Raw genomic sequence first — 10,436 nt, forward strand, 5'->3', positions numbered from 1 at the left:
TTGAAACATACCCTCTTCTCCACCCAGAAACATATCATCACCCCCACTTTGAAACACACGCTCTCCCTTACCCTGAAAGACCAACTCTCCCTCACCTTGAAACACACCCTCTTCCCTACCCTGAAACACACCCTCTTCTCCCCAGTTCAAACAAACGCTCTCCCGCACTCTGAAACACACCCTCTCCCCCACCCCTGAAACACACCCTCTCCCCGCACTCTGAAACATTCCCTCTCCCTAACTCTTAAATATACCCTCTCCCTCAGTCTGAAACACACCCTGTCCCCACCCTATAACACACCTTCTCCCCCACCCTGAAACAAACTCTCTCTCTCTCCCACCCTGAAACTCGCGCTCTCCCCACCCTGAAAAAACCCTCTCTCCCGCCTTGAAACACTTTCCCCCCTCCCTGAAAGACACCCTCTCCCTTACTGTGAAGCACACCTTCTTCCCTACCCTGAAACATACCCTCTCCCTCACCCTGAAACTCCCCCTTTCCTCACCCTGAAATAAACCTTCTCCGCCACCCTGAAACACACCCTCTACTCTACCCTGAAACACACCCTCTACCCCACCTTGAAACACACGCTCTCCTCCACCCTGAAACACACCCTCTTCCCCGCCCTGAAACACACTCTCTCCCCACCTTCAAACACACCCTTTACCCCACCCTGAAACACACCCTCTACCCCTCCCTGAAACACACCCTCTCCCCCCCACCCGAAGGCACACCCTCTCCCCGATCCTGAATCATATCCTCTCCCCCACTCTGAAACACACCCTCTCCTCCCACCCCTGAAACATACCTTCTCCCCCACCCTGAAACACACCCTCTCCCCGGCCCTGAAACACACCCTCTCTCCCACTCTGAAACACACCTCGATGTGTCTCGATCGCGATATGGCCTCGATAGCGCAGTAGGCAGCGCGTGAGTCTCATAATCTCAAGGTCGTGAGTTCGATCCTCACTCGGGGCAAGTAATTTTTTAATCATCAACAAAATTCTCAGGGGAATTGACAGGGTGGACAAAGACAAACCCTTTAGCACGGGTGGGACACGAACAAGGGGACACAGGTGGAAACTTAGTACCCAAGTGAGCCATAAAGACATTAAAAATAATTTTTTCAGTGTCAGATCGTCGTTAACAAGTGGAACGCATTAGGCAGTGATGTGGTGGAGACTGACTCCTTACACAGTTTCATATATAGTTATTGTAGAACTCAGTAGGCTCAGAAATCTGTACACCAGTTGATTGACGGTTGAGAGGCGGGACAAGAGAGAGACAAAGCTCAACCCCCACAAACACAACTATGTTAGTACAACTAGGTGAGTACACCCTGTCCCCCACCCTGAAACAGTCCCTCTTCCTCACCTTGAAACACCCTCTCCCTCATTGAAAGACCCACTCTCCCTCACCTTGAAACACTCCCTCTTCCCCACCTTGAAACACACCCTCTCTCCCATCCTGAAAGACACCCTTTCCTTGACGGTGTCAGGGGCGCCGGACAGCTGAGTGCACAGCGCTTCGGAATCGTAGTCCTGAAGTTCCGTATTCGATCCCAGATGGAGACAAATAGGCAAAATGTTTCTTTCACCCTGATGCTCCTGTTACCTAGCAGTAAATAGGAACCTGGGAGTTAGACAGCTGTTACGAGCTGCTTCCTGGGAGATGTGTAACAAAAAGAAGGCCTGGTCGAGGACCGGGCCGCGGGGACGCTAAACCCCGAAATCAAGATAACTTCAAGATAACCTAAAGATTGCCTCCCCAACCTGAATAAAACCTCTCCCAACACTGAGGCAAACACTCTCCCCGTACTCTGAAACACACCCTCTCCCCTCTCCCTGAAACACTCCCCTCTACCTCACACTGAAACACACCCTCTTCTCCACCAGGAAACACACCCTCTTCCCCAATCTGAATCACATCCTTTCCTCACGCTGAAACACGCCCTCTCCCCCACCCTGAAACACACCCTCTCTCTAACCCGAAACACACCCTCTCCCCCAAATCGAAACACACCCTCTCCATTAATTTGAAACACACACTCTCTCCACACACTAAACCACACCCTCTTCCCCACACGGAATCACACCCTCTCCTTCACCCTAAAAAACACCCTCGACCCCACTCTGAAATACACCCTCTCCCTCACCCCTGAAACACACCTTATCCCCAATTCTGAAACACACCTTATCCCCACACTCTGAAGAACACCTTCTCCCTCACCCCTGAAACACCCTCTCCTCCATGCTGAAACTCACCCTTTCCCCTCATCCCTGAAATCCACCCTCTCCCCCACTCTCAAACACACCCTCTCCCTCACTCTGAAACTCACCCTCTCCCCACCCCTGAAACACACCCTCTCCCCAACTCTCAAACTCACCCTCTCCCCCACCCCTGAAACATACCTTCTCCCTCACTCTGAAACTCACCCTCTCCCCCACCCCTGAAACACACCCTCTCCCCCCACTCTGAAACATTCCCTCTCCCTAACTCTTAAATATACCCTCTCCATCACTCTGAAAAACACCCTGTCCCCACCCTATAACACACCTTCTCCCCCACCCTTAAACAAAGTCTCTATCTCTCTCCCACCCCTGAAACTCGCGCCCTCTCCACCCTCAAAAAAAAACCTCTCTCCCGGCTTGAAACACACACTCTCCCCCTACCCTGAAACACACCCCTCTTTCTTAGCACACCTTCTCCCCTACCCTGAAACATATCCTCTCCCTCACCCTGAAACTCCCCCTTTCCCCACCCTGAAACAAACCTTCTTCGCCACCCTGAAACACAACCTCTACCTTACCCTGAAACACACCCTCTACTCCACCCTGAAACACACCCTCTACGCCACCCCGAAACACACTCTCTCCCCCACCCTAAAGCACACCCTATCCCTCACCTTGAAACACACCCTCTCCCCACACTGAAACAAACTCTCTCCCTCACCCTGAAAATAAACCTTCTCAAGCACCATGAAACACACCCTCTCCCCCACCCTGAAATACATCCTCTCCTCCATCCTGAAACACACCCACTCCCCCACTATGAAACACACCCTCTCCCCCCACCCCTGAAACACCCTTTCCCCTACCCTGAAATACACCCTCTCCCCCGCTCAGAAACACACCCTCTCCCCCACCCTAAAACATTCTCTCTCCCTCACTCTGAAGAACACCTTCTCCCCCACCCTAAAACACACCCTCTACCCCACCCTGAAACACACCCTCTACCCCACCCTGAAACACACCCTCTACGCCACCCTGAAACACACTCTCTCCCCCACCCTAAAGCACACCCTATCCCTCACCTTGAAACACACCCTCTCCCCACACTGAAACAAACTCTCTCCCTCACCCTGAAAATAAACCTTCTCAGGCACTATGAAACACACCCTCTCCCCCACCCTAAAATATACTCTCTCCCTCACTCTGAAGAACACCTTCTCCCCCACCCTAAAACACACCCTCTACCCCACCCTAAAACACACCCTCTCCCCTACTCGGAAACACACCCTCTCCCCCAACTCTGAAACTCACCCTCTTCCTAACTCTGAAACACACACTCTCCCTCAACTCTGAAACACACCCTCTCCCCCACTCTGAAACACACCTCGATGTGTTTCGATCGTAATATGGCCTCGATGGGGCAGTAGGCAGCGCGTGAGTCTCATAATCTCAAGGTCGTGAGTTCGATCCTCACTCGGGGCAAGTTTTTTTTAATCATCAACAAAATTCTCAGGGGAATTGACAGGGTGGACAGAGACAAACCCTTTAGCACGGGTGGGACACGAACAAGGGGACACAAGTGGAAACTTAGTACCCAAGTGAGCCATAAAGACATTAAAAATAATTTTTTCAGTGTCAGAGTCGTTAACAAGTGGAATGCATTAGGCAGTGATGTGGTGGAGACTGACTCCTTACACAGTTTCATATATAGTTATTGTAGAACTCGGTAGGCTCAGGAATCTGTACACCAGTTGATTGACGGTTGAGAGGCGGGACAAGAGAGAGACAAAGCTCAACCCCCACAAACACAACTATGTTAGTACAACTAGGTGAGTACACCCTGTCCCCCACCCTGAAACAGTCCCTCTTCCTCACCTTGAAACACCCTCTCCCTCATTGAAAGACCCACTCTCCCTCACCTTGAAACACTCCCTCTTCCCCACCTTGAAACACACCCTCTCTCCCATCCTGAAAGACACCCTTTCCTTGACGGTGTCAGGGGCGCCGGACAGCTGAGTGCACAGCGCTTCGGAATCGTAGTCCTGAAGTTCCGTATTCGATTCCAGATGGAGACAAATAGGCAAAATGTTTCTTTCACCCTGATGCTCCTGTTACCTAGCAGAAAATAGGAACCTGGGTGTTAGACAGCTGTTACGAGCTGCTTCCTGGGAGATGCGTAACAAAAAGAAGGCCTGGTCGAGGACCGGGCCGCGGGGACGCTAAACCCCGAAATCAAGATAACTTCAAGATAACCTAAAGATAGCCTCCCAACCTGAATAAGACCTCTCCCAACACTGAGGCAAACCCTCTCCCCCCACACTAAAACACACCCTCTCCCCTCTCCCTGAAACACTCCCCTCTACCTCACACTGAAACACACCCTCTTCTCCACCAGGAAACACACCCTCTTCCCCAATCTGAAACACATCCTTTCCTCACGCTGAAACACGCCCTCTCCCCCACCCTGAAACACACCCTATCTCTAACCCGAAACACACCCTCTCCCCCAAATCGAAACACACCCTCTCGCCTGCCCTGAACCCCCCCCCTCTCTCCATTACTTTGAAACAAACACTCTCTCCACACTCTGAAACACGCCCTCTCCCCAAACCCGAAACACACCCTCTCTCCTGAATCGAAACACACCCTTTCACCCGTCCTGAACCCCCCCCCCTTCTCCATTACTTTGAAACACACTTTCTCGACACCCTAAAACACACCTTCTCTCCCCACACTGAAATACACCCTTTCCACACCCTGAAACAAACCCTCTCCCCCACCTTGAATCACACTCCCTTCCCCACTCTGAAACACACCCTCTCCACCAACCCGAAACACAACTCACACAGTAATGGGTGTGAAACACACCTCACACAGTAATGGGTGTGAAACACACCTCACACAGTAATGGGTGTGAAACACACCTCACACAGTAATGGGTGTGAAACACACCTACACAGCACTAGATAAGTGAAACACTCCTAGTACTGTGCTTGCTTGAGATGAGCTGTTAGTAAGTTCCCCCCCTCTAGGTCATCAATAAGGTATACAGAGTGATTTAAAATATTTAATTTGAAATATAACCATATCTGAGGTATTTAGAATCCAAAGTATAGAGGATAGGCAACATCTCTGTGGCTCTGGTGGGTTAGGCTTACGGGTCAACAGGACCACACCACTCTACTCCTCTCCCTCTGTTTCCTCCCACCCCTCAGGGCTCAGGGCTCTTCCCATCTATGTGACTAGTGACCAGCTAGTGCCTTATCTACCAGCTCTCACCATCCTCTTCCTCCTCCTCCTCCTCCCTGCTCTATCCCTTCTCCCCCCCTGGACCATCTCTCCCCTCCATATTTCTCTCCCTATATGTATCTCTAACTTCCCTCCCTCACTTACTCCCTCCTACCCACCTTCCTTCCTTCCTTCCTACATTCCTTCCTTCGTTCATTCTTTAACCTCCCCCATACACACACACGTCCCCACCCATCCAGTACACACACACACAATGGTAGTTAACAGATGGAATGCATTAGGCAGTGATGTGGTGGAGGCAGACTCCATTTACAGTTTCAAATGTAGATATGATAGAGCCCAGTAGGTTCAGGAATCTGTACATCAGTTGATTAGCAGTTGAGAGGCGGGATCAAAGCGCCAGAGCTCAACCCCCACAAGCACAATTAGGTGAGTATACACACACACACACACACACACATGGCCGGGAGACGGTAGGAGACACACACTATTAGTGAGGTCCGCGGAAATTCGTCAATTTCTCGGGACATTGAAGGAGTATAGAGGCTAGATCATAGTATTTGGCCTCTCGAAGTGTGTAGCTAGCAGGGTGCAACATAGCATAGTCATATCGCTAGCGATAGAGCGAAGATTTGGCGAAGAAACCAAAGTGGAGCTAGTGGCATCACCGGTGCATGTAAGTGTGCGACCTGACCGGGTGGGACGCCCCGCCGTGGAACTACCTGATTGTGCTGTTGAGTGGTGACTGTGATCAGTGGTACAGTGAATTAGTGAACTGTCACACAACGATACAGTGACTGACTCCAGAGCTTTGTGTAGACAGAGAAGAACCGACCTCATCAATCTACCAGCACTTAGTGAATCACCTAGTGGGAGACAACGACGGATAACCATCGTCATCATACATCATCATTACTCATCTGGTTGTGTGAGCGGGAGGAGACTGGTATGTACCCCCTCTCTGGCCAATTAATCAGGTGTACAGATTGAGGTAAAATATTATAAAATTCTTGTTCAGGATATCATATATATTTAAAAATCTCAGGGTGGCTCATTTAGGCAGAGGTAACGCATAAGGGATATCTTGACACATACAAGCACACCCACCCACGTACGTATACATGCACACAAGTGTACACACGCTAAAACAGGCACACACGCACGCACACACACACACACACACAATCGTTCAGTTAGGGGAAAAGGCATTAACACCTGGGATAGGACCTTACTATCCCCCCACCTCTGGACCCCCCCATCTGACCTAACTTGACCTGGTCGCCATCTCCGCACCCCCCACCCCCAGTCCCCCGCATCGCCCATACACACACACTTCCCCTCCCCACTCTCTCTCTCTCTCTCTCTCTCTCTCTCTCTCTCTCTCTCTCTCTCTCTCTCTCTCTCTCTCTCTCTCTCTCTCTCTCTCTCTCTCCCACTCTCTCTCCTGCACTCTCTCTCTTTCCTTCCCCCTCCCTCTCTGCCCACACACACACACACACACACACACACACACACATACATACACACACACACCTCCCCCCTCTCTCCCTCACCCGCTCTCTCCATCTCTCTCCCTCTCCTCTCTCTCCCTCCCGCCTCTCTCTCCATCTCCTCCCCCCCTCCCCTTCAACTTTCTTCTCACTTCAGTGGAAGGGTCGGAAAATTTATCTCTCCCTTTATCACTCCCTTTCTCTCTCTCTTTCTCTCTCTCTCTCCCTCTCTCTCTCTCTCCCTCCCCCATCCCGCTGTGCCCTCCTGACAAATCCTATCACGGCACAACTATAGGAACAGGGTCAAGCATGGCAGCCAGAGGTACCAGGGGAACAGGGAAAAGCCAAGGTGACGAAATGAAGGAAATGTTCGCCCAGTTTCTGGAGGACATCAAGAGTGAGATGAAAGAAATGATGCAGGAAATGAAGAACGAAATAAGCTACCTGAAAAGAGAGCTGACAGCAGCAAAGGAGGAGATTAGAGCCCTCAAAGAGAATGGCATCGAGGCTGAGAATCAGAAAACCATCCAGGGAGAAGGTGGTAATAGTTTTTTGGATGAGAATGCCACAATAAAAGCAACATTTGCGGAAGTACTAAAAAAAAATAACTCTGAAGTAATGACTGCAGTGATGGATTTTATTATGGGTATTATGGTGTTATTATTATTATTGTTAGTATTATGGTATTACTATTAATACCCACAAGATATTGGGTATTAACCCTCAAACCGCGCATATCATATATAAATGATATCAGTGACAAAACCGAAACCGCGCACATCATTTATATATGATTTTGTGTCTAGCGCTATAATTTAAACGCCCCGCCTGGGATAGGGGCAGCTATAGTACAGCCATGACCGATAATTGCCAGATGCCACCTAGAAAAAAAATCCAGGCCAACATTCTTGGGTGTTACAGCGTCAGTATTGAGCAAGCCACCAAGGCTGGCGCACGCAGCACGAGCTCACAGCACCGCTGTTCAGCTTGTGACCACAGCATCGTCTACAAATACCATAATATAAACGATACTGCTATTATTTAGTAGTGATAGTATTACTGAAGCCCCCTGACTGTGATAAAACTGACCCAGATTCTGATAATAGCAGGATTGTGGTGATATTTAGCACTGTGCTCCATGGAGGGAGGAGTAATGCTGTGGGAGGGAGGGTTGTGGCGTCGTTTTCTGACTGTGTGTGGCCACCATTTATTGACTGCACTCACCATACCAGCTTAGTGGTTCGCTATGGTGAACACAAATGTAGATACTTATATATATAACGTGTGTATAGTGTGAGATAACAGCAAGAGTAGGTTGGGAGCCGCCATTTTGGTGAGGAAGGAGCGTCATCTGCACGACTTAGCATGTTGTTTACTGATGGCCACTATGGTCTTTGGGCACCATACCAGCTTATTTGTACAGGTATGGTGAATAAAACAGGTAGATACTTATATATAATGTGTGTATATAGCGTAATAACACCACAAACAATATTGTTGGAGGACAAATATTAGTGCGTCTGGCCTTGAGGGCGGCTGCTGATCAGCTGACTGTGTGAGTAGCTAAGTCTTTGTGCCTTTACTCACCATACAAGCTTAGATGTACAGTTATGGTGAACAAAACATGTAAATACGTATATATAACATTTGTGTATACTGAATAAATACAGAAACAGTATTGTTGGAGGTGAATGAGGGTGAGTGAGGTGGTATTTAGGGAGGGAGTGGCAGTGAGTGGCTCGCTGGTGTTTGGCGATCACTCCTCGTTGCTTTTTGACTCACAAGACCAACTTAGTAGTTCGTTATGGTGTACAAAACATGCAGATACTTATATATAACCTGTGTATATAGTGTAACAACAGCAAAACTATTTGTTTATTGTTTTATGAACATAATAATTGAATCACTAATATGCACACCATAATTTTGAGTACAGCGATGGTTCACACATTTTATAATATAAATATACCACAATTCACTGTATGGAATAATATTACTGCAAAAAAAACTAAGAAAAAATAAATCAGAGACATTGAAATAATTAGGTAATAATATATTTGTGGCAACTGCCGTCTGACAGCTCGGGCGGAGTAGACTTCGTCTGGCGAACTCTGCCAACACCCCTTTTTTGCCACACTTCCCTACCCTATTGCGGCTAAAATATGCCACCTACGATTTTTTTGTTATTTTTTTCCGTGATCAGGGAACAAAAATGAACACTTCTATAAGACGAAAGAATTTTTTGGATTTTTTTTTTTGTTGCGCCTGTGGGTGTGAATTCCATTTGGGCCCCTAGCGGTTTGAGGGTTAAAGAGCAGGAAGGCTCTAATAGGACAGAGTGGAATGACAAGGACAAAGCAGCAGTGAATGAAGTACTAAAGGCACTAGACATGGAAGGGGCTGAGCATAGCATTGAGAAGGTTTTCAGGCTTGGCTGGTACAACAAAGACCGAGACCGAATGATAAAGATAGTGTTTGCAAACGAGAGCACAAAGGAGAAGATCCTATCAAGGAAGAGCTCGCTGAAAAACGTGGGAAAATTAAAAAATGTATTCCTCCAGAGAGACATGACAAGGAAGGAGAGAGCCGTGGCGGCAGAAGCAAGGAAGAGGCGCAGGGCGAGAGGGAAAAACCAGGAAGTCACAGCTCCCAACACAACACCCCCAGAGGCGAGGGGGGAACCCACAACCAGCTACCCAGTAACACCAGAAGGGAGGACAACCCCGCCTCCCTCCTCTGCATAGAAACCCCCCCTACCCCAAACCCTCCCTGCCCCCACTCAAATGTTCAGCCAAATCTCCCTTCCCCCACACCCAATCCCCACCCTTCTACCCCTCCCCTCCTCCCGAGTCCTCCCTTCCCCCCTTTCCTTCCCCCCTATCCTTCCCGTCCTCCCTCCCCTTTCACCCCATACCCTCCCTGTCCCTCCCCCTTTACTGGATCCCCCGCCCCTTATCCCAGTATCCTCTGAGACCCTGTTATCCACCTCACAGGTCCTCACACCCATGGAACAGCCTCCCCCACCAGCAGAACACTCACCAAGGAGGCGATTTGAGAAGGGACAGAAGAAAGTGAACCTCAAGGCGATGTACACTAACATAGATGGAATTACAAATAAAGCAAGTGAGCTTGGAGAACTGGTACTAGAGGAAAACCCAGACATAATAGCCCTCACAGAAACAAAGATCACGAAAACGATAACAAACGCAGTGTTCCCACAGGACTATTATGTTATGAGGAAAGAGAGGGAAGGAAGAGGTGGGGGTGGTGTAGCTCTGCTGGTAAGAAAAGGCTGGGATTTTGAGGAGATGGATATTCAGGGCTGTGAAGGTTTCAGTGACTACATAGCAGGTACTGTAACAAATGGAGGGAAAAAAATTATAGTCGTAGTCATATATAATCCACCACCAAATGACAGAAGATCTAGACAGGAATATGATAGAAACAACATAGCCACCATTAACATAA

The 10,436-nt window shown here is 49.0% G+C and overlaps 2 non-coding genes across 2 annotated transcripts; both read left to right on the forward strand.

The window, feature by feature from the left end:
• Window positions 1–903: 903 nt before the first annotated feature.
• TRNAM-CAU (transfer RNA methionine (anticodon CAU)) lies at window positions 904–976 on the forward strand. The gene has a single exon. It is a non-coding gene; the product is annotated as a tRNA-Met (tRNA).
• A 2,662-nt stretch (window positions 977–3,638) lies between these two features.
• Window positions 3,639–3,711, forward strand: TRNAM-CAU (transfer RNA methionine (anticodon CAU)). The gene has a single exon. It is a non-coding gene; the product is annotated as a tRNA-Met (tRNA).
• The last annotated feature ends 6,725 nt before the right edge of the window (window positions 3,712–10,436 follow it).

The sequence above is a fragment of the Procambarus clarkii genome, chromosome 52 (assembly GCF_040958095.1).
Source record: "Procambarus clarkii isolate CNS0578487 chromosome 52, FALCON_Pclarkii_2.0, whole genome shotgun sequence".
NCBI classification, from domain to species: Eukaryota; Metazoa; Arthropoda; class Malacostraca; order Decapoda; family Cambaridae; genus Procambarus; species Procambarus clarkii.